General features: G+C 40.1%; 1 protein-coding gene and 1 long non-coding RNA gene across 3 annotated transcripts in view; both read left to right on the top strand.

The window, feature by feature from the left end:
- Positions 1-23,751, top strand: part of LOC146504900 (sodium/potassium/calcium exchanger 3-like) — a 126,636-nt gene that overhangs the window by 66,409 nt on the left and 36,476 nt on the right. The gene's annotated exons all lie outside the window — the stretch shown is intronic.
- The window catches only part of LOC146504901 (uncharacterized), a 37,809-nt gene that overhangs the window by 12,191 nt on the left and 1,867 nt on the right, over positions 1-23,751 (top strand). The window contains exon 1 of the long non-coding RNA XR_014877660.1: positions 1-23,751. This exon is cut by the window's left edge and continues 12,191 nt beyond it. This is a non-coding gene — a long non-coding RNA (uncharacterized LOC146504901).

Genomic DNA, 23,751 nt, shown 5'->3' with positions numbered 1-23,751 from the left:
TAAGTGGAAAGGGCAGTCACCAAACTGTATCTCTATAAACCAGATACAGACCAAACACTGAATAACCATTAGGTGACCGTCTTTTCTCTACATTTAGTCTTGGTTGAAAAATAGTTCTGAACTTTGCTGAAATGTTTGATTACTAAGCTTTCATTCTGTCGTCTGGCATTTTTATCAAAATGGAGCTTTTAACATGTATATAAGGCATAATTTCAAAATGTGTTTTATTTGAGAACTCGAAACTTAATGTTTTAGTTCTTTTATGTTTGAAAAAGAAGATTAGCAAAGCTTGGAGTTTCATCCACAATGAGGTGTGTCAAGTTCTGGAGTTCACAGCAGTTACGATAAATTCCTACAGTGACAGGACTCTGGAAAAAGTGTCAAATCATTCAAACAGACTCCCCAAGCTGCTCCAGCAGCATTACTTAATTCAGCGCTGTCACAGAATGTTTAACTGGAGATTCAATGACTGCTCATGAGCAACAGAATGAGTTAGTGAACTGCAGTATCCTGTTACCAAAATGCATTACTTCTGATGGTTCTTGTGAGCTTTGAGAAGAATGAAAGCCCAATATAAAAGCAGGATTTATCCCTGTTTTGATTGCCTGGAACATTGTCAACATACCCAGCATGCAGTGGGTGGGTAGATGGTAGAACAAACATTTTGCCTGCTGGGATCTTAAAGCATTGATGCTCAGAGCCAGTCTCTTTCCTAAAAATCTAAAAGGGGTGTGGTATCATTTTGAACAACTGTGGCAGGTTGTTGCTTCATCAGTGTCCACCCTGTCCGCTCTGTATTCAGCAGGAACTAAAGCAACATTGTACATGATGGTTTAGTATTAAGCATGGTCTGTCACTACACTAACGTTTCGTCTTCATAGCGGCATGCACGCACATACACAACCTCAGACACATGTGGGGATTAAAAATTAAATGTCACATTACTCAGCAAGGCCGGCTATATAAAAGTTGTTGGATTTAATCAGCATCTGAAACATGTCTGTGAATGCGTTATGATCCTGGATTATCATTTTAGCAGAACCTGGTTTTGAGCTTCGCTGTCTGCTTCACCTTTTGCTAAAAGACCATACAGTAAAAGATGCTAAAGGTTTCAGGTAAACATGTAGTCAGTGTGTATGCAAAGCTTTAAACATAAATGCAGATAAACTGCCATTGGCTCTGCTTTCACTGCTTCAAGATCAGTTACCATCTGCACTTTGTGTGGAAACAGAGCTAGCATTAGCAAGTAAACGTGTACTTATTATCTTAGCAGATGAATTTTCTTTTGTAAACAAACTCATCTTCAAACATCTGCAGAAATAATATTAATATTAATATATTAATATAATAAATATATAAAAACTGCTTTTGCTCCTTTTTGCTTTTTTTTCTATAAACTCTTTAATAGCATCTGAGTAATCTTTACCTGCAAAAAATAAGTACGCTATATCATATTTCAGTGATGGCATCCCTCTAAATCCTAATCTGCTAAAGTTGTTTTGTTATTTCTAATTCACATTGTTCAACATGTTTAATTAATTTGAGTTATACAACACCAGACTTTAGTTACATGATATCCACCTTTTTTTTTCGGAAACACTATTCATACACTCAAATTAGTTTCATATTAAAAGCCTTTGAAGCAGCTGAAAGCACATTGTCCCCCCTTTACCTGGAAGGTATTTAATGTAAGAATCTATAAATAAACAACACTTTCAGGGACTTTTACAAAAGTTTATCTTCACCTCAAACAAATCCATCTGAAGACTTTCTAAAAGCATGCCAAATAATAAGGCTCGATTTGCAGCACATTTTTGTCACCAACAGTCCACAGAATGTTGCAGGAATTCAAAGAAAATGGCAGACTACCACCAAGTATGCCAACATTAGTCTCCCGCTAAAACCAGGCAAAGCTCTGTATTTGCTACCAGTTATTCTCCAATATCCCTAATTAACGTTGACCTTAAAATAATCTGCAAAGCTCTCTCAAAAAGACTAGGGAAGATGACACCCTTCATAATGCATCCTGAACAAACTGGTTTTATTAAAGGGGCTTTAAAAGGACTTTTGTAACTTAAACAAATTTGGTTTTAGAAACGATATATGTATATATGTATAAAAATATACAGTTTCCCAACACCATGTGCTAGGACAAATGACCAAACATCTTCAAGCTTCTGTCTCTAGAGGGAAACAAGGCAGGGATGCCCACTCTCCCTCTCAGTGTTTGCAATTTTTAACAAACCACTAGCAGCAGCAATTAGACAGGCTATACTGATTAAGGGTGTAAAATACAAGAATGTAGAACATAAAATCAGTATTTATGCTAATGTATTACTTTTTCTCCAGCAAACTAATCTCTCTGAGGTAATTACATTGATAAACTCTTTAAGAGTTGCAGATTATTAAAAAATCTGCAGTAATTCCAATTAGTTGCTCCATCTATAATTATTCTTCTACCCCATTGCAATCTGTAAATATTAAATATTTAGGTATCAGTGTTTGTCCTAAGTTTGCAGATTTAACAAAACTAAACCACATCCCACTTTTAAAGAAAGACAATCTGGCTCACTACTTTCCTTAGCCAACAGGTTAGAATACATCTCAAGATGGTTGATGCATGATCCCTGGCACTTTGCAATAATGTAAAGATTTTGGACCCAGCATTCATTAGCTCAAACATTAAATGATATGTATGCTTTAAAAGCATTAATATTAGCTCATCTCTGACAGAATTGGGAGTTGGCGAAGTCTTCACTAAACCCATGCAAACATACACCCATCTGAAACAATCCTGACATCTTACAAAACAATAATATGTTACATTTTTCAGGCTGGAGTTGTAAAGGACTTTAATACTTGGAACATATATTTGAAGGAATAGAATTTATCCATTTGACACAAGAATAGTGTTGAAGGGTGTGGTTTGTGGCTCAGCTACAGGGGAGGGATGGGGAAATGGGTTCAGGGTGTGACCCCCCCAATTACTGTCTAAAATATATGGGCTTGGTGCATCTAGGGGTTCGTTGGGGATGGGTTTCTCAAACATTTCCCCAGCCTCGCTGCCCTTGGTGGAATTCGGGGAATGGGAGTGCTTATTGGGAACAGTGAGGGAGCTGGCTCCAGTGGGGCCTCCCTGACCTTGGTAAATTTGGATAGGGAGGAAAGGACCAGGGGAAAGGCAGAAAGGAATTTGTATTTTGCCTCCCCAGTCCTTCCTCCCTGGTCCTTCCCTCCTCATTACTAATTACTGCCCTTCTCCTGCTCCATCATACCGCAACACACGCAGGGCTTTGAGATGCAGGTGCGTCACTGAGGTACAGGGAGTTCCTCCTTCTCTGTGTCTTCATGGCTGCCTGTGTCTCAGTTTTACTCTGGATCTTAGACACTGTCTTTACTTAGATTCTCATGATGTGTACATATGGACTTGGGTATGGATATAATGGACGATGTCCAGAGGGGGAGCTGTTCATTCAGCCTCACCTCTGGTGCTGGTGCGGGGCTGTGGCTCCTCACACCCACAGGTGTACACACAGGTACCCACAGACACATGCTATCTTGGGCTGCTGCCTCAAAAATATCTTGTGTCATTAGTGCTCTGTGATGTTCAGTAACATTGTCATTGTTTTTTATGTATATGTTGGTTGTTGCTGTGGTTACTTTGCTTCTTTTTTTTGTTGGCGTTCAAGCAGATTCTCAGTGGGGGGGTTTTCTCTCTCTATCCCTTTTATTCTCCTCTATTTTTACTCCCTCTCCCTCCATTGATTTTTCACCCAAATTCACTGTGTCTTTTTTTTTCTTTTCCACCCCCTGATCTTGTCCATTGTGGTTCTAATAATCCAAAATAAAGAATTCTAACCAAGTTCTAATAAAATATGACTATCAAGTGGATCATTATAGCAAATGCCATAATAGTCCACTTGTTTTTTTGGCATTCAGAAAACAATTCTGATTGCTAAACTGCCGAACAGGACGGCAGGGGAAAAGAAGTGATCTAGGTAATCTAGATTAACATAAACCTGTAGCAACCAGAAATATTACCTGAAGGCCAGGAAAAATGCCCAACAGATTCACCAATTTGATCATTACATCTTTTGCCATACTGATCCACTTGATTGTTCAATCTTTATTATTTATTAATTTGTTACTTTTAAGTCATTACAATCGAAACGGACAGGACCGGGGGTTAGGAAAGAGCAAAAAACTTTTTTTTAAATGTGTGGAAATAATATATAAAGGAAAACTAACTCTAAATATATTGAAAATATTAACTTCATACAGACCAGTAGCTATTGGGCCTAAGTAATGTAGGCCAAAGATTTTTATGCTGAATATATAGCTTGATGTTTTCTATAGCAAAAAACATATAGCTTCACAAAACATTTTGAAATAATTTACAGCATTTCTTTATTGATCATTAACATAATGACTAATTAACTGCATAAAATATTTACACAGAGCTTGGGATCATTTCAAGTGGAGGTGTATGAGGATCCACGCTCAGTATGTTACCTGCAGTAGATGCAGTAGGCCACAGCCCAGGCTGCACTGTGGACATGGTCAGCAGCAACACAGATTTAACCTGAAAAACCTCCATATAAGTTTAAATGTGTAACTCTAATATGACATTTTTTGGTTAGGTTCACACATTCTCCTTGAGAAATGTTATAACAGATGAATTATAAAGCCAAAGTCTGTGTGTATCAGAGTTGATTTGAAAGGCAATATCATCTAGTTTCTGAAACTTTATTTCCTTAGCATCTAGCTAAAATCCAACTTAACCATAACCATAGCCAAGGATGTTATGTTAATGTGTACCTTCAAACTTCAACTTATCTGTCTAACCTGCAGGGAAGCCTCATTGCAGACAACCTCTATTTGTTTTTTGGTCTTCACGGCCATTGTTTCAATGTTTTTCTGCAGAGAAGTAATGGTGTTAAGTTTGGTGTTCTCAGCAAATTTTTTGCATTACTTCATCTAGTATCAAACTGAGAGGAGGTCCAATTAGCTGGAATAATGCAAGGCTGGGATACACACCACTGTAATTATCCCAAATTATTTATAGTAGGCTGTAAAACAGAGATTCAGGAATTCCCCTTTTAATAACAGGACTGCATTACCAGTGTGACAGATGCCCTTATAGCCCCAACAGATCTGCAGCCTGCACAAACAAAGTCTCAGGAGAGAGCTGGAATATGCCACTATAACCTGGTTAGTCATTATAACAGTAGGTGTGTGTGTGTGTGTGTGTGTGTGTGTGTGTGTGTGTGTGTGTGTGTGTGTGCGTTTGTAATGAAGGTAAACTCTTCTTTAGGACCTTTCTGCTGCTCACGCAAATCAGCAAATTTTTGCTGGTGGGAATAGACCCTCCTCCCATCCTGCTGCTATGGCAACCAGTGAACTGTGTCACATACCAGTAGGTTTAGTGTGTCTGTGTGTGTATATGTGTTTGTGCATCGGTGTGTACAAAAAGGATGGAGCAGCTGGAAAGAAACGCATACACAATGTCTGATGCATATTTGAGTCGTGCTGCACCCACATCTATGTGCACGTTGGCTTCATACCTGGACACACCTGTCTCTCCCTCACACTACATCTCTGGATCTAAACTGAGAGCTTAGTGCATGAAAGTACTCACTGCCAGCTGTTTGCATACCAGAGGCTTTGCAGCAGTACTTGGCTGCCTCTCGTGCCTCGGTGTGCAGCTCTGCATTCTTCAGCTCTGCAGGGGATGTTTACATTTCCAAACTCTCCTGGTGGAAAGAAACGACCCAAAGCTGACAGACCCGAGTCAGAGGGTTCAGGAGCATGGAGACATGGACATGTGTATTTGCTAATTCATAGTTTTTGCATCTGTGTCTGCGGGTTCTTGCCCCATGTCTGCCAGAGGACTGTCTGTACAGAAACCATTCCGACAAAAACAGTAAACTGGGCGCTTTTTTTTTTTCGCACTTCATGTAACGATTACTTCTGATCAGTTACATAACTGACACACACTACCTCCTCTTTTCCACTTTTTGTTAATGCTGCTGGCATGGATCAGTTATGCATAAATTGTTCTATGCTTGCAGCGCATTACACAGTGGGCTATGGTAATTGGGAGATGGGTCTGTCACTCTCAGGAGGTTTACTGTTGTAAAGGGCCACACTTTAACACAAACCACAATCACGTTTAGGGCTCAAACTTAACCAATGAGCAAAAATCACATTAAAAGCAAAAAAAGATGGATGGCTAGATTATGAAGTTCAAACTAACGTTGTTTGCATACAGCAAGCTAGCTCAGTAGCTCATTGTAGTCTTTCTGTCTCTGTGCTGAGAGAGCACAGTACAAGAGCCCCAGTGTACCAGGTGACATCATCACACAGCAACTTTCGTTATGTTGGCCGTTACCTGCTGCAGTCTCTTGAACGATAGGTGTCGCTATTCCAAAACCTCCTGCAGAAATGGCAGGAGGTTTGCACAAATATATTTGTGCAAACTGATATATTTGTGCAAAACTGTGACTTTTCAGCTTTTAGCCCAAATGCAACATGTTAAAATGACTCTCAGCTACTCTGCATACAGTAGATTTTAGTGCGTTGGTACACAGGGACACACATCATAAACAGTTTCCTACAGGGGGAAAAAAGCAGGTTTACAATGATTAACATATGATCCCTGAAAGCTGGAATACATTTTTTTTAACATTTTAACATTAAAGTGTTGATTGCTGAAGTCATGGGACCTTGCATCTACAATTTTAGCCACAGGTAAAGAGGTTGAAATGATCTTGAAATAATATACTTGCAAAACTTCTTGGTTTGCTTATGTTTCCAGGGTTTTCTTTTTTCCCCTTTTCGTGTGCCTCCTTTGTTGTCCTGTCAGCATCTTGTTTAAGTTTATTCTTGGACTCTCTCTTTCTTTCTTTTTTCCTCTTTTTTCTTTCTGTGATCGTGGCTCAAGAGTTGGGGGCTCACCTTGTAATCGGAAGGTTGCCGGTTCGAGCCCAGGCTTGGACAGTCTCGGTCGTTGTGTCCTTGGGTGAGACACTTCACCCGTTGCCTACTGGTTGTGGTCAGAAGGCCCGGTGGCGCCAGTGTCCGGCAGCCTCACCTCTGTCAGTGCGCCCCAGGGTGGCTGTGGCTACAATGTAGCTTGCCATCACCAGTGTGTGAATGTGTGTGAATGGGTGGATGACTGGTTGTGTAAAGTGCTTTGGGGTCCTTAGGGACTAGTAAAGCGCTATACAAATACAGGCCATTTACCATATACTTTGAAGGTTAATTCCTCATGTGGTTTTCTGTCTTTGTTCCTTTGTTCTTGACTGAGTTCACCTGTGCACTTTTATCCTACTGTGTGTATTCACTCTGGATTTGCTCCCCCGGTCTTTGAAATCGTTCACAGAAAACAAGTCGGGTTTTTTGTTGCCTTGTTTTCTCCTCCTCCTGAACATTCTGAAACCCTGATCAGCGCCTCCCATTGCTCAACTTTGATCTGTCACTTAAAATCCCTGTGACAGCGCGCTCCTCCTCTGCAGCAGGGAAAAGGCACATCACTGGCAACATTTATGAAGAGTGTGTCGAGAGAAATTACAAAAGAGCTCCTCTCTCCTCTCCAACTGGGTTTATTTTCAGTGCATGTTTTTCATGCTCTGAATCAGTAAGCTGCAATAACATTTCTATCATGACGCTGTTGCTGTCACAGCAGTGTAGATATCATCAGCAGGGGCCAGACATTGAGGATTACACCATGATATAACTCCCGGTTACACACACGCGCGCACATACACAGTTATGTCTGTAGATTTGTACTTGCTCCACTCGATGAGATGACAGTCTTGTCATCTTTTAGCACCTTGCCCCTCCTAGCCAACAGACTTCACTGAATACATGTATTTCACCTTGATTCTGTGTTTGCACATGTCAAAGGTATCCCACAGCAAAAGGTCTGTTTACTGCAGGGTTTTCATAAAGCAACAAGCTCATAAAATAATCCACCAAAGGGAAAAAGCATCAAGTTGCTCATTACAAAAGTACAGTCAGACATTAAGCAGACATGTAAATATCCAAAGTTAGATAGTGATGCCATGATTTGCAACAGAGTGAATGCAAAGTAGGATCATGATAGGTTAGAGCCTTCCCTGAGCCATGTACAACAATACTACAAAGCTAGTTCAACATCTGCATGTTTCCATTTCCTTATCTGCCTTTACTTACACAATCTGCAATCAGTCTAAGCTTTCACAGGTGCTTATCCACTTGATAAGTCAATAGAGAGTTTCCCAATCTAGTTGTGAGCACGTGTGTGTGTGTGTGTGTGTGTGTGTGTGTGTGTGTGTGAGAGAGAGAGAGAGAGAGAGAGTGAGAGAGAGAGGACAGATAAATAACAGGAATGTTGTAAAGAGGATAATGTAGTCTGTATTACAGGGGACTGTGCTGAGAAGAAGCCACACGTCTTCCTGTTGGTTAGAATGATGACTGTGCTTCTGTAGAGCCAGCAGCAGGATGTTAAAACTGCATTGTCAGAAGTACAGTAATAATGTATAATAGCATTTGTTTAGTCTCAAGCTTTAAAAGATACAGCAGCAAACTGCTGCCACTTGTAGGTGGATGGTGATTTAAATTAAGCACAGCCAATATAAAGTGTTACAGAGTGTTTTGGATGACCACGTGTCACCTTGTACCTCCTCTAGGGAAGTACAGGGTGGGCCATTTATATGGATACACCGTAATAACATGGGAATGGTTGGTGATATTAAAGTCCTGTTTGTGGCACATTAGTATATGTGAGGGGGCAAACTCCTCAAGATGAGGGGCACCCCTTCACTTTTTGCAATTTTTATCGAACCACTAGCAGCAGCATTTAGACAGGCTACAACAATTAAGGGCATAAAATGTAAGAACGTAGAACATAAAATCAGTCTCTATGCGGATGATGTGTTGCTTTTTCTTCAAAACTCACAAACCAACATTTCTGAGGCAATTACTCTAATAAACTGGTTTTCAAGAGTTTCAGATTATTCAATTAACTGGTCAAAATCTACAGTTCTTCCAATTAACTGCTTCTTCCATAATTCTTCTTGTGCCCCACTACAATCTGGAAATATTAAATATTTAGGTATTAATGTCTCTCCTAAGCTTTCAGACTTAACTAAATTAAACCATATCCCACTTCTAAAGAAAGTAGAAGGCGATCTGACCAGATGGAAATCTCTACCCATATCACTCATGGGAAGGGTCGCCACTATAAAAATGATGATCTTGCCAAAAATAAATTACTTATTTTTAATGATCCCGAACAAACCATCACAAGATTGGTTCAGATCTCTGGATTCGTATATTTCTAAATTCCTTTGGAAAGATAAACCCCCAAGTATCAGCTTAAAAATGCTTCAAAGAACCAAGGATAAAGGAGGATTAGATCTGCCTAATTTTCACCAATATTTCTTAGCCAACAGGCTTCAGTACATCTCAGGATGGTTAAAACGTACCTTCTTAGATGAGCCCTGGCTAGATGTTGAACAGGCACTATGCAATAATCTAGAGATTTCAGACCTACCATTTATCAGCTCAATCATCAAAAGACATGAATGCTTTAAAAGCATCAACATCAGCTCTTCTCTGACAGCATGGAGGGAGTTTCTAAAAATAACGGAGTCTTCATTAATCCCATAATCCCATGCAGACGTACACCTATCTGGAATAACCCTGACATATTACAAAACAATAATAGGATAAATTTCCCAGAATGGAGTTGTAAAGGAATTAAATACTTAGAACATATATTAGAAGGAACAGACTTTATTCCATCTGACAGACTAGTTATACAATATGGGATCAACAAGAAAATATTTTTAGAATATCAACAAATTAAATCCATAGTAAAAAAGAAGTTTAACCTCAGTCAAGTTGAATTGCAAACCACCAAGCGCGGTACATTTTCTTACTCTTAAATCTCCCAAATTATTGTCTAAAATATACAGAACACTTTCTAAAATAGATGAATCAATATCCCTTCCTATTGCAAAGTGGGAAGCAGATTTGTCAGTCGGCTTAGACCAAAACCTCTGGTCTCAGATATGCTTAAAAACCTTTAAATTGATTAGAAATCCCAGTCTGCAATTAATACAATACAAAATACTACATGGAGTGCACTATACAGGTCATCGGATGTTCCAGACGGGCTTTACATCTTCCAACAACTGCTCACACTGTCAAGGCAATACACCAGACAATTACATCCACGCTCTTTGGTTCTGTCCACCAGTGCAGAAGTTTTGGCACGAGATATGTGAGGACTTATCAAAGTGTCTGAAATGTAAAATTCCAACCTCCCCTTTAGTATGCTTGTTGGGCAAATTGGATGATGTCACTACAGAAACTAATACAGACCACATGGTTTTTACTTCCCTTTGCATTGCCAAGAAAACGGTCCTCATGAACTGGAAAAATAAAAATAATCTTAATTCTAGCCAATATAGAAACCATCTAATAGATCACATTAGTCTCGAGACAGCCTCTGCCACCACATTAGATCGATCCCTCTGGGCTCCTTTGATCGGCTTCATCACCTAGTGGGGGTGGGGGGTCGTGGTTTCGTCTTGCTCCTCCCTTCTTTTCCTCCCCATCCCCGGCTGCCTCCCTCTTCCCGCTCCAACGCACCCACCCACAAAAGTAGGGCCTTCGGGTGCGGGTGTGTCACCAGGGTGCAGGGGAGGCATCCCCCCCCCCCCCTCTGTCCCCTTCTGGCTGCCTGTGCCTCAATTTTATTCCACAACTTAGACATTCACATTACTCACACTCTCATAACACATACATATAGGGCCTTGAGGGTGGGCACGTTAACGGCGTCCACACGGTCTGTGTATTCAACCCCACCTCTGGCGGCGGTGCCCACCTCTCAATTTTAAATCCATGTAGACATTGAGGGTTCGCGGGAGGGGCCGTGCTAACACCTGCTGCTCTCTGGCAGCAGCACCATGCTCTCCCGTGTTTAAAATGCACCTTAGAACTAGGCCTGCACAATAAATCGAAAATTTATTGTCTGTCGCGATATCAGCCTGCGCGGTGGGCCCATCGCAAAAGACGACGTAAACTGCGATAATTGGGTACCTTAAAATGTTTACACACGTGCTTTAAAGAATTTACCAATCAAAGAATCCCCTTTACACATTTGACCATTTGATCTCTGTATCAGAGTCTTTCAAGTGGAACTCCTTATGAGAAAACGTCGAAGCGGTACAAAGAAATAACAGAGGCCATTACACATTTTTTTGACAAAGACATGATGCCTTTAAATACAGTTAGCAGAGAGGGCTTCACCAGTCTGATACATAAAGTGGACCGGAGATACCGCATCCCCTCACGAAACTACTTTTCCCATGTCGCAATTCCACAAATGTATGAAACATGCCGCAAGACCGTCATGTTTGAACTGAGCCAAGCTGAAAACTACGCAAGCACTACAGTAAAGTTTCCTCTCCAGTTTTGACTGACATCATAACTACTTGGTGAGTGGCCCTCTTCCTACTGAATAAACAAAAGTTGTATCCAAGATGGCCGACTTCTAAATGGCCACCATGGTCACCACCCATCTTGAGGAGTTTGCCTCCTCACATATACTAATGTGCCACAAACAGGACTTTAATTTCACCAACCATTCCCATTTTATTACGGTGTAGCCACATAAATGGCCCACCCTGTAGTGTGTATGCGTGTGCTTGTCATTCTGTTTGTAAACACTATAGCTTAAAAAGATCTGAATGAATTCTGATTTTAAAAAAATTATCATTCAATAAAACCCTCATAATGTTATGCTATGATTCTTACATGTGTGGAGTGTAATACCAACAAATAGAAAGTATAAGGATTTGAAATATGGTTGTAAACAAGAATAAGGTTAAAAATAAGGTTCCACAGCCAGTCTGTGGAGGGGAAAATTCTGGCTTGCAGGGGATCAAGTACTTATTTCACTCAATGACATGCAAATCAATTTATAACTTTTATCTGATGCATTTGACTTTTGGTTGATATCCTGTCCTTCTCCATTAAAATGAAAATATGATTAAAAAATTAAAGACTGTTCAGTTCTTTGTGGGTGAGCAAAGCTACAAATTCAGCAGGCAATAAAATAATTGTTTCCCCCACTGTCGTGATGGAAATTGGATTGATGAATATCACAATACACATCTGGGTGCAAGGAGTGAGATCAAAAGGTTCTGAGAATCCTCCCATTTCTTATTAAAATATGAAAACTTTTCCGGAATTTAAATTCTTCCTTTCAAAGTCGTCATCTCTTGTGCGTCTGGACCATTTTCTTGACTGCAGCTGTTTTTAAATTTCACAGTGGAGAAGTTCTGTTGCTGCCATTTCAGAGGAATCTATACACTGCTGTGAAAAAAACTCCAGAATTACCTTCATGATAGCTTTAAAAGCCATCTCTGGCAGGGATAACTTGAAGTGAATGATTTCTGTACAACTTCATCCTGTACAAATTCAGCCTCTGTCACTGCTTTGGAGGAATTTTGGCCCACTCTTCTTTCCATGCTTTTGCTGTTTGAGGTTTGCAGCTCTCTTTAGTTTCCGCTGTTTTAGTCTGGTTGAAATCTGGACTGTGTAATTGCATCTTGATACTTTTCACCCAGTGTCTTGTTTCTGTGCTTAGGATCATCATCCTGTTGCTTTAATCAGTTTCAGTCAAGGTTTAGCTGTCGGACAGATAGCCTCACATTTGACTAGACTCATTTATTATACAGAGGGTCTAGACAGGGTCCTGTAGCTGCAAAAGCCCAAGTCATCACTCCTCCATCACCGTGCTTGACAGCTAAGAAGTATTTGTTTGATGTTTGACACTTTGTGTGATTTTTGCCAAATGCAGTTCTGTGTATTACGGCCAAATATCTCTCTTTTGGTGTCTTCTGTTAAAAGGACATAAAATGATACATAAAAGCATGGAACAGAGAGTCTAACTGTTTCAGGCGTCAATAAATCTGTTCATTTAGGAGCCATGTGCTGTTCACTAGCAGGACCTTGCTAACCTTTTTTCCTGCTCTGGGACTGCAGAGCAGCATAGGTTTGTTACCCATGTAGGAACAGCTAGTGAACAGATATGTTCACACGTGTTCTGTGTTACTAAACAATAAAACACTGAAAGACCATTGTGTAGTGTGCATCAGCTGTAAATCAACTGTAAATGAAATAAATGGTCCTAACAGTCTTCAGAGTTTGTCGTCACATTCCTTGTATCTCTTCTTCCTCCCTCTCCCCCTCTTTTCATCGCTCCCAGTCGACTTTTTTTTTTTTAAAGTCACACATGCATGGATACATTCACTGTCCCATCTCCTGTGCTGTGTGCATTATCAGAGAGAGGCAGGGCTCAGGTGTAGATCACCTGCAGTTCATTAACACTGGGAATTATTAACAGTAAAAGAGTGACAGAGCAGCACCTCTGTGGCTCAAACCTACCTACATATATCATGATGTGTGTTTCCTTGAGTTTTAATGTCACAGCTGTTAATGCCCAGAAAACAAAAAAGCCACTACACTTAAGCCAACAATCATCGCTCATTATCAACCTCAGTGACAGAATAAGATGAAAATATGTTTAAAAGGTTTTAATCCATTTTTTTTTTCATATCAGCTTACAAAGCTAAATTAGAACGATCCCAGTACTGCTCAGATTACTGCACCATGCTATGTACACAGCCTCACTCTGGCTCTAAGGATTAGCACTAACAGAGAGGAAGTTTGTAAGAAAATTCTCTCACTGGTCTGTGACAAGTCTGTGACAGTCAGAAGGATAACCAAAATGTAAATAAGTCTAAATACTTGAATACTATGAATGCACCTAATATTGAAGATTGTAAAATGTGAAACTTTCCATGCTCGTGTCTTAAAAATAAAACACATCTTAATTGTCTACGTGTCCTTTCTCGATAAATGAGTAGTTCGGGTCAGTCCACAACCTGAGGTATTCCTGTTTAGCACAGTACAGCTGATACATTGTATAAAAGATGGACATATCCACTGTGTACTTGGACTGAAGTTATCAGCTAAGACTCGCAGGCTTGGTTAGCATACTGCATCCATGAACTGTACAGGTGCAATGCCAGGATATCCATAAACCTAAAAGAGACTAGGCCTCACTTAAACAGGCCTAGAGACTGGTTGGCGAGCGCCTGATAACCTCTGGGCGCTATGGGGAAAATATATACTGCAAGAGGTTGCTGGATGTTGCTGGGTGAGATTGTTCACAAACTCCCTTATGATGGCTTTGACTGCCCATAGTTTGCATGAAACAAAAACATTTGTCTGCAGACACTGGCTACCTGATCACTAAGCGCAAACTGGAAATGGAGAATGCCCACATTAAAAAAAAAAAGTTGTGTTTTACTGCTGAAAGGAACACATTTCAAAAAGTGCAACTGTTACTTTGAAGGTGAACGATGATTGTTTCTGAAGTTTCCCTTTGAAGGCTGCTTAGTGAGTAGTTGGTGAGAGTTTACAGACAGGGATCTTCCATGCAAATCTCCTGCAACCACTTGCCAACCACCTGAGGTATAGACTGGCTGGCAATTGCAGATCATCATACTTTGGCAGATTGCTGTGTCAGTAACTAAAAAATATGATTCACTCACATTTTTGGTTGATGCCATAGGGAAAGGGAAGCAGCTATGTATATTGACATTAAGACCAAACTTGACCATCAGCTTAAGTTTATGAAAGTTATCGTGTAGCCACATCATTTTCCTCTTACTATCTTCTATTTGCATTCTCTGTCACCTTTTATCTGTTTGTAGTTGCTTAAGCATATGCAGGAAGAAGAATTGATTGAAGTTCTTTCTTAAATGATACAGTAAGCTTTCTTGGGTATAAACTGACAGATTCATTCAGCACCAAAAAGAAAAAACTTTAAAAACCAAGCGTCTTTATTCACTCTGTCTTCTTCCGCTCTTTGTTTTTTGCATCGAAACCTTTACTTTTACAAGCATTCCACCTCAGTAAATGTGTTTGTTATTAAGCAGCAGGCTTACAGTCACATGCTGTCAGAGCACCCAGTTACACCAGTCTAAAGTAAAATGAGAACATTTCAGTGCGACAACAGCTCGTCTCATTGTAGCCTACAGATAATCCTCAGCTTCAAATCTGGGCTGCTGCATGGAGGAATTTTATTCATACATTTACAGTTTCTGGTGTGGCAGTGGGATGTTTCTCATAAAGGACGAATTAGGGAGTTTAATTTGCTATTCATCTCTACTTTTAAATTGACATCTAGTTATCCTAGAATGCCAATGTTTCTATTAACTATTCAATAGACATTATGCTCAAGATTTACTTTGGAAGGCCAACTGGTGATAGTGATGTATTGTTGGCAATTTGAAGTTCTGCCATTGATCTAACAGCATGAAGATTTTTGCACACAGCCAAAAGTAATGCAAATTAGCAACAAGACTTAATGAGGAAACAAGCAATCAACTACAATCAACTTCATTCATAGGAAGTGGCACGCGCTGCGCAAGCAAAGCACAGTGCAAGCACACAGGGAAGCAGTACCGATGCACAGCGCGCTGTGACGTACTTTCACACAGACAACAGAGACGGAGCCTACAGCTGTGCTGTTTAATCAAAAACATGAAACACTTGATTCTATGAGTATGTTCATAACATACGTTTAAGTGCATATACGGGAGGAAGGAAGGAAACCAGTCTTGTAGAAACATATTTCCACTGAATTGGCGTGAAACAGTGAAACACCTTATTAAATTTAGGAAAGCATATGTATAGTTTAGGTTTATATACTCAAGGTATTAAACTTAATTTTATACTTTGGTTGTACCTTCTCTTCATTAGTAGAAATAGTGCCAGAGCTCTCTTCTTTATGAATGAGAGATGCATGTTTTGATATAACATGCGCATTTAGTGCACATACAGGCATTGCAAAAAAGTGACATGCAGGCAAAGCGCAACACAGATTTTAGGCTATTGCCTCCAGCTAGCAGTCAGTGCAGTGCATGCTGCTTCCTATGTAAAAGGGCCTTAACTGTTTTTTTCCATTATAACTGGCTACCTAGATTTCTCACAGTAGACAAAAATGTCTCAGCAAGAAAGATGCTAGCAGATGCGTGTCAGTAGACAGAAAACCTCTCTGTATTTAAAACTTTTGCATCTGGTCAGTGGAAGTACTGGATAACATTTCCCCAAAAGCCACATCTCTACCAGTAATGTGTGGATACACTCCACAGAGGAAAGCAAATTTCTATGACTTTGACACTTTGCGCGTAGATGTTTTTACCGAATATATGAGTCAATGTCTGCGGTGAGGACAAAATGAGTGGGAAACAGAGCAGAAAACAAGACACTGAAGACACAAGAGGAAATAATCAGACTATGAAAAACAAAACCTGGAGCAGCCCAGGTCGATCTGCCCTCTCCTCTGCTCCTCTATAAACTCTTCCTCTTAGTGTCTGCTTCCTCAGGCCACAATTAACATAAGAGGTGACTCACTGAGGGGGCTGGTGCCCAGTACATACTAGCCCACCCTTGTGGAACAGAAGCGGGGTGACTAACCCCTGTTCTGCCCTACTTGTTATCTTGTTAATCACTCACAGCAGGAAAACCACGGAATGAATGTAGGTAAAATGTGGCGTTAGTGTAAAGCGATCAGACTTACTGGTTAGGAAAATAAAACAGAATTTTGTTACACTGGCTCCCATCTATTCTCTTCGGCTTATCCTATCCCATACTGCTACCTATCCAGCAGGCCACTGTCTCCCGCAGGGCTCAACACTGTCTGTATTAGACTAAATACAAACAGTCAGTTCTGGAAGTGTGTTAAAATGTGTTGAAAACAGGAAAAGTCAGCACTATAAACATCAGGCCAGCTTTGATGAGAATCAAGCTATGATCGCTCTCTAAAAACACCTCTAAAATGTCTTGTGATATTCGAGATGTGCTGGGTTAGTTTGACAACAACTAATAAACTGGCAAAAGGGTCGCGAGTACCCAAAACCCATTCACAAGTGCAGGAAGTGAGGTCTGTTTTCAGAGTTTGAGTTGATGTGACTTCCAAATTTCTCAATTCAGTCACTCACCATTAAGACGTGTTGTGGAAAAACAAGTCAGATGAAAGATCTGCTGCTAACATCTTGGAGCCTGATACTGCAGAACACATTAAGAGAGCCTTGACTCGCCATGTCAGAGCTGTTTTGACAGCATAAGCGGGACCTGGACTGGGCAGGTGGTTTTAATGTTGATCAAAGTGTATTAGTCACATGTCACACACCCAGTCCTCCATAGATGAGACAGTGAAGGAGTGTATTGAGCTTTCTATCTCATATCATTTGAATCCCAGGTCAGCACAGGTCATGCTCTGATTTCTCACTGTCCACATTTGCTGCCACACTGATTAAATGCCAGTATTACCATCTAACCTTTAGCATGGATGTAGCACACGCACACACACAAGCACTCACGCCGGTGTTTAGTGTGTACTTGTTTTTTCCAAATGCAACACAAAGTCTGCTGTCATTCATCTCCCAGACGTCCTACATCCCTGCCTCCGTACCATGTATCCATTTTCCTTCTTCAGTATCTGTTTGGTTTTCCTTCTACCCATGCACTGTGATTCAAACCTCACACTTCCCAACTTGCAAATAGACACATTTCCAAGAATATGATGTCTCTGTAGAGGATTATAAAAACAAACTCCTTGGAAACAATGACGCAGAACATGGAGAGACACAGAGAGAGTATTCCCAGCCAAAGCTTTGTCACTGTGTTTGATCTGGAATGTGTTTCATCAGGTGTTCTCCACCAGCTCCTAAAAAGAGCATCTTACTCTTTAGCTCTTAATATGTTCAACATTAGGGGTGCAACGATACTCGTATCGATATTGAACCGTTCGATACAGTGCTTTCGGTTCGGTATGCATATGTATCGAACAATACGAAATTTTTAATTTATTTTATCAACTTTCCTTCTGACGGTGCTGTGTTGAGCGCTCAGTGGATCTGCACTCGACAGTGCAGCCTAGGCGGAGTAGTCGAACACAGATTCACTGTAGTGATGGGATTTCCGGCTCTTTTTAGAGAACCGGCTCTTTCAGTTCGGCTCACTAAAAAGACCTCATTTCAGATTAACGCTGACAGCACTAGTGGGAACACAACGAATATGACTGCACATTTACGTATCATCCTAGTGCAAAGACAAGTGAAAGCAGACAAAAACAACAAGCACGCATGCTACAAACTTTACCCGAGTCATTTAGACAGCCGTTAGCACATGAGTCTCCTTATGGGGACCTGATATGTTTAATATGCTGCTGAGAATATAGCCCAGAAGAAGCTTATAGTATAGCTTTTATTTTGAAAAGAGCCATTTCTCTGTAATAAACTCTCTTCCCCAAAGATGAGTGATTCCTCAATCAGATACAGGGCTCGCAAAATCGCTAGCCCGACATCCCGGGGCTAGCGATTTTTCTAGTCGGGCTGCCCTGCCCTGCCCGTCGGCCTATCGTAGGAAGGAAAAATATATGTCAATGCTTTTGCATTCTTTCGGAAATGTAGCTGGGTAATTATGTCATTGGCATCGGTGAGCCACTGTCAATATGTGACATATTGAAATTGCGTTTGAATTTGCGCTTGTTTTTTGCTTTCACTTTGCAATCATGCAAACTGTGTATAGAGAGCGACAGCACTGATTGGTGAGTGATGATAATTTGCGCACCAATTCCTCTGACATCATCTTATCAATCGTTAGCTTACTATGCAAACATGACAAGTGAAATCTCCCGCAGCAAGCTTAAACATGTGAGAGGTTGATCGCGCAGAGAATCGCTGAGCGTTATGTGAGTGCGTGTGTAAAAGCAGCAGGATATATATTTTAGTTCTGCTTAGCCAAATAAGACAGGTCAGGGTGAAGAAGTGACAGCCAAAGAAAAGCTTACCACAAAACGGAAAAGTTATGACAAATCAGACTATAAGGCAAAAAGAAAGTGCAGCTTTATGGTTTCATGGACAAAAGAATTTCTGTGGCTGCAATATGACGAGCTAAATAACCAGGGGTGCACATAAGTGGTCCGCAGGTGCGCATTCGCTATCAAAATAAAAAATGCGCACAAGATAAGAAGTTGCAAAGCGTGTTTGCATACATAAGATTTTCTGGAGGAGGACAGACATTTGTTTAGAACTCTTAAAGATGTCGAAGAAGCTCCTTTAAGCAATTACTTTGGTGTTCCTCCACCTCCAAAGAAATGTCAGAAGGAGTCCGAAGCGTGTATTCTCGGAAAAGTGGTTGCAGGAGGTGAGCTGGCTTCAAACAAATGATGAATGCACAGAGATGTGGTGCAGAATGTGCCGTGAAAATTTAATAAATGACAAATTAATAAAAAGGCATGAACATTTTTTTGTATCGAAAAAATATCGAACCGTGACACCAAAGTATCAAACCGAACCGAACCGTGAATTTTGTGTATCGTTGCACCCCTATTCAACATATTTAAACTTTCTCTGTTTCACACCATCTGTCTCTGAAAGCACAAAGGCCTGCTTTAGTTGTTGATGGAGCAGAAAGAGTGGCTGAAAATAGGAAAGTTACAGGCCACAAAATTAAGACACATGAAAGCAGTTATGTTAATGCATCCAGCACGGGGCCTTAAGAATTATGTGATAGTTCCACAGATGGCACTGCGATGGTAAGGGACTGCCTACCTTTGATTGCTTTTTAGAAAAAGGTCAGAATTTGCCTTTTAATTGGTAAATATTAGATGTCCTTTCTTGTGTATTTACAACAATAAAAGACTCACAGTATATCTGTGTGAGCATCATGGAGCAGGAGAAGTGAATCTCCAACACTAAAAGTTGAACATTAGGCTGAGGGTTTCTGTCAACCAGGTCAGTTTCCACTCAGGGAAAGATTTCAGCTCTATAAAAATAACACCTGCCTGCTCCCGCAGCTGAATTATAATTATTATGGCCACAAGTGGGAGTTTAAACATACACCATTCAAAACAGTTGGTAAACCATCCAGCTGGATAACATATTGGAGCATGTTGAATTCAGTTCAGTTTTATTTACGTAGCACCAAATCACATAAACAGTCACCACAACGTGCCTAAAATGGTTGTTGTTGCCTGACACTATCACTGAAACTGCAGCTGAGCCTTAAGTCTTAAAGTCGTATATCAGATTTACCTCTGACTCTGTTTCTAATCTAAAACGTGGCACGCTATTACAGTATCTGTCGAATTAAAATAACAATTAAAGAGCTACAAGAAGGAGCAGAAGCAGTTTTTTTTGTTGTTGTTTTGTTTTTTTCCCCTCACTTGACAACCCAGGGAATACAGAGGTCACTTGCCCAGCTACTGTAGCTCAAGGGTGGGCTAGCGTGAACCTGACGCCCCCTTCACTATGCCACCTATGGTGCTAATTGTGGCCCAGGGCTGCAGACACTCGGAGGGATAGTTTATGGAGAAGTGAAGCGGAGCAGAGGGCAGCTCAACCGTTCACTCAGTCTTCCTGCTCTGCTCTCCTGCTGTCTTTTCTTTTGTTTTTCCGTTGGATGTGTTTCTTTTTGCAGTTATCTGTATTTTTTTTTTTTTGCCTTTTCCTTCAGATCTTAAAAGCCATCACAAAGACTTGTTTATTTGTATTTATCTAACATGATGTTAGTGGGCGGTTTACAGGAAAATGCACTAAATAGAATTGACCTCTCTGTTCGCCCCCCTCTCTTTCTCTAATTTCTACACTTTTCTTTCCTGCTGACGAATGTCCGACGTGTTAGGTAATACCACCCACTCACTTGTAAGCACTTGTGGCAGAAAATAAATGCAACCACATGCTGAAGTTTGTGTATATGTGTGTACTTGCATGCTTTCTTCTGCAGTAACGTGTTAACGATTAGCAAGCTTAAGGCCACGGGCTTGAACATTTTCAATTTACATCATATTTCTGCTGCTGCTTACATGCACATGTTGTGCAGACCAGACCCTGTCTGTCTGAAGCTGCTGAGTTCAGCATAGAAAGTAAGAAACTAAACAAGTGGTGCTACCAGACTTAAACTTACACATTCTTCTTAATGCATTAAAATGCATTTGCAGGATTAGGATGGCTACACGACTGATTTGCTCTGGGTGTGTGTGTGTGTGTGTGTGTGAGTGCATGCACTTATAGCTGTAGTTTACCCTCACAAACGTGCATTTTTCAATGCAAGTACAAGTACAAGTTTTACCGTTTGAAACATGTTGGCTAATACTTTTTAGACTGACATCATCTGTTGCTGGTTTGGCTCACACTTTTTAATGTTTCACTGCTACAATTATTACCCATATCCTAATCCCTGGATTAGATTCTCATTTGCAACAGTATCTATACCAAGAGTGCCATCTTCTCTTCTTCTGGGACACCACTTCACACAGACGTATAGATAGCAAGACAGAGATGAAGAAATAGTACTTTAAATTTATGTTACTGTATTTTTTGCCAGACAAATTAGAATAGAATTCAACTTTATTGTCATTGCACATGCACAGGTACAGGGCAACGAAATGCAGTTTGCATCCATCCAGAAGTGCTTTAGTGATATAGATATATTACAATATATATTAGCATTAGCAAATTAAGAACAGTGTTGTTATTGATGTTATTTGCATTTTTTATCTATTTTTAAAAATATGTGACCCTTAATTCTTTGTCATTTTCATGTGTTTGGGATCAAGTTTAAAAGTCTAGTATTGTGGCAATCCCAGATGATTAGAGAGACCTACTTGGCCCACACAAATGATGGGATCAGGTGGCTCGATTTTTCTTGTGTGGGGCAAACATACTGAAATGGTTTGTGCTTCTTTCAAGGGGACATGTGGAATAAAGTTATTTAGAGTAATCACTTTCATACTTTGATGAAGCACTTTCTTTCTCTTCAAAGATGAAAATGCCTATGACTACTCTAAGAATGAATGCTTCACTCATTCAAGTGTTCACTGGATGGTTTGAGTTTGAAATAATGTGAATCCCATGCTGTGGCCTTCAGTGTCACCAGATGTCAGTCCATCTAAATGACTATGGGAGATTTCATGGTACTGTGCTAAACTCCACCACGATCATAAAAACACAAAATGAGGAGACATCTTTTCTTTGCTAGTTTCAGATCAATGCATACGTAGTTGTTGTTGTTTTCTTTTAAAGTAATTTTTTTAATGAGAGTAGGGCTGCTGTTTGCTTCTTACAGTGCTCTCCTTATACGCACTGCAGCATACATATATGTGCATCTGTCTAACACAGCAGGTGCTACAGCATGCTTTGTCATAGATGTAGGAAAAACCATCTGTCATCTGCATAAAGCAGCATCTTTTCTGCAGTTCTTCAAACACAGCAGCCTCCTTAGATCCCTTTAATGATGCATCAGCTTTGCCTCTTCTTTCTCTCCTTTCTGTGTGGCTCTGTCTCTGCTGGAGCCACAGGGCTCTTATGTAATGCTTGTGATATTACGTAAGCGTTGGGGGTGGGAGCATTGTGGGTTAACTGTTTCTCTGCCACTGAGTCTTATGTCTCCACTGAGGTCAATCCACATTGGTCTTACACAGCTCTACAAAGCTCTACAATATTACAGATAAACTTGTGTGTGTGTGTAAAGCTAACACATATCTCAAATTTATGGCATTTTCTGAAGCATAGCATCTGTGACTTAATGTTTTGGCCCTTATATGAAATGAACCCATTGGTTTTGTTTTGGTTTGTTTTCATTTTACTTGTTTATTTTTATGCTAAAATACTGTGTGGTGATTGGAAACATGTTAACAGTTTTCAAATCCTGAAAATATGACCAAGTAATAGTAATAGTCATATTTACTCGTACCAAGGGATTCTCTTTGGACTCGAGTACTTTCTTCATTCTACTGCTTGGAACATTAATACATATCTAGATATCTATTATGTATAAGACACTCTCCACTTTTATGCAGTTCAAGCATTTACTCAGGATCTGAGTCTGGCTGCTTTGACTAAGCAAAATGTGACCCACATACTTGTAATGTATGTGAAGCAAGGCTTGTGACTTTTAGCCACATGCAGCCTACACTACACTTGACCCACCCATATTGACTTTTGGCACACACATTTTCTAATGCCAGTCATGATTGGCAAAATTAGATAAAATTAGATTATTTATTAGATAAATAATAATTAGATAATAAAGTATAACAATGGCCATTTATAACTCAATTTCAAAGTAATATATATTATTATTACTAATAATAATATTATTATAAATGATAATCACAGGGTGTAAATCACAGACACCCTTGTGTTACAGCTCAGTGTAAAACTGCCTTTGAAGTAAGACTGTCTGCACTGTTTCAGTGAGCACAAAATTCAATACACACATTTATGAGGCTGGAGCCGTGTAGTACAATGTTGGCTAATTCTTAATTAGCTAGGTATTAATTAGCGACCCTGAAAAGGATAAGTGGAAGAGAATGGATGGATGGATAGTTTATTTTTTGGAGATAATACAAACTAAGAACGACTAATGCTTTGACACACACTCACCAGTCAAAGGTGATGGGGATCAAAGATACACGCGCACACACACACACACACACACACACACACACACACACACACACACAGCATGTAATGTATGCAGTTAAATGTTTTTAAGCTTTCACACATCCTTGCAGCACTGAGGTATTTAACTACCTGTGATCTCAGTTAAGAAAAGGCTCAATGATCCAGGATGCTCAGATCTGGCTTGTTTCACTGTGTGTGATAAGAAAAGGGG

This window comes from Neolamprologus multifasciatus, chromosome 13 (genome assembly GCF_963576455.1).
Source record: "Neolamprologus multifasciatus chromosome 13, fNeoMul1.2, whole genome shotgun sequence".
Classification (NCBI taxonomy): domain Eukaryota; kingdom Metazoa; phylum Chordata; class Actinopteri; order Cichliformes; family Cichlidae; genus Neolamprologus; species Neolamprologus multifasciatus.
Note: the sequence above shows the minus strand (reverse complement) of the source record. Positions and strands in the feature narration are given on the sequence as shown.